The sequence below is a fragment of the Chrysochloris asiatica genome, unplaced genomic scaffold, assembly GCF_000296735.1.
Source record: "Chrysochloris asiatica unplaced genomic scaffold, ChrAsi1.0 scaffold00094, whole genome shotgun sequence".
NCBI lineage: Eukaryota > Metazoa > Chordata > Mammalia > Afrosoricida > Chrysochloridae > Chrysochloris > Chrysochloris asiatica.
This window is the reverse complement of record NW_006408612.1, coordinates 6,409,892-6,411,825: the sequence shown is the minus strand read 5'-3', so window position 1 is coordinate 6,411,825 and position 1,934 is coordinate 6,409,892.

Sequence of the window (1,934 nt, the reverse complement as noted above, 5' to 3'; positions counted from 1 at the left end):
ATTTTCAATAACCTCATATGGATGCGAAAGCTGGACAGTGAATAAGGAAGACCATAGAAGAATTGATGCCTTTGACTTATGGTGTTGGAGGAGAATATTCAAAGTGCCATGGGCTGCCAAAAGAACCAATAGATCCGTTTGGGAAGAAGCGCAGCCAGACTGCTCCTTAAAGGCCAAGATGACTAAACTTCGTCTCATACTTTGGTCATATTGTCAGTAGGGACCAGTCGCTGGAGAAGGATATCATGTTTGGTAAGGTGGAGGGTCAGAGGAAAAGAGGAAGACCCCAACGAGATGGATTGGCCAAGTGGCAGCATCAATGGACTCAAGGATGGCAACAGTAGTAAGGTTGGCCCAGGATCAAGCAGTCTTTCATTCTGTTGTGCATAAGGTCACTATGGGTTGGTACTGACTCGATGGCACCTAACAACAACAACAACTACTTTGAGGAGGCAGTTCTTCCCCAATCATGGTTTGATTGCCTTTCAATCTGAAGAGCTCATCTTTTGACACTATTACAGACAAGAGGCCTTGTAGCTTTCTTTTTTTTTTGGTGGCTAACCTTTTAGAAGTGGTCTGTCTCATCTTTCTTCCTAGTCTGTCTTAGTTTGGAGGCTCCGCTAAAATCTGTCCACCATGGGTGACTTTGCTGGTATTTAAGATACCAGTGGCCTAGCTCTAAGTATCACAGGAACAGACAAGCCATCATAACAAACTGACAGCCCAGTAGTGATTCAGTTACCTACTATTACTTTAAAAACTATATTAAACTTTATAGCTTCAAACAATAGCCCTCTCTGTTGCTCTTGGGCAAAGCTTATTGCGGATGGCTCATTTTTGTTCCATGCGATGTTGTCTGGGCAGGTTTGACAGGGGCTGGAGAATACAAGATGGCCTTGTTCACCAGTTCAGGATACCTCAGTTCTCTTTTATTATTCTTTTTGTCTCCATGTAATTTCTTAACATTTAATAACCTAGTACAAGTTTCTTGATAGGGTGGATGGTTTTCAAGAAAGAGAAAATGAAAGCTACAAGGCATCTTAAGACGTATGCCCAAAAGACAGATAGTAGTGGTCAACAGAAGTCACGAGACCAGTCCAGATTTAATGGGAAGAGAAATAGCCTTTATTGCTTGATGAGATGAGAGAAAAAGTCACATTGCTAAAGGAGATGCAGAAGAGAAGGGAATATTTCATTATACTCATATCTGGAAACTTAACTTTATTATCAAGTTTATTTGAGAGTGCCAGACTATGATATTACATAACTAAATATGATGATCTCCAGGGTAACAAAAAAAAGACAGAGAAGATTAAATACTTAACGAGGAGTCCCCTTTTTATCATTATGACTTCATTTCAGTCCTCTCAGAATGTCCCGTTTTCTTCAAACTTCCTTTGTGCAAATATCCAGCCACCTTCTAAATCCATTCCTCTCCTATCAGTGCAAGTTTTAGGATTAAAAATCAAGCAGTCTGAACTAGTGTAGCCCCTTGGAGGCACGGCCATGGTCAAGGTCTCAACATAACAGTCTAAGCTGGGCTTCAGAACTTTTGGTTCAGTCATCAGTCTCCAGCTTGTGTGAGTTGATATATGCTTCTCATTTTTCATCCGTTCTTCATCTTCTTGTTGTTAGGTGCCATCGAGTAGGTTCAGACTCATAGCGAGTCTATGCACAACATAATGAAACACTGTGTAGGCCTGCACCATCCCCATAACTGTTGCTATTTTTGAGCCCATTGCCACTACTACCATGCCAATCAATCTTATTGGGGGCCTTCCTCTTTTTTGCTGACCCTCCACTTTACCAAACATGATGTCCTTCTCCAGGGACTGGTCTCTCTCGATAACATGTCTGAAGTATGAGTAACAAAATATTGCCATACTGGCTTCTAAGGAGCATTTTGATGATTGTTGGTGGTTGTGTGCTGGGGA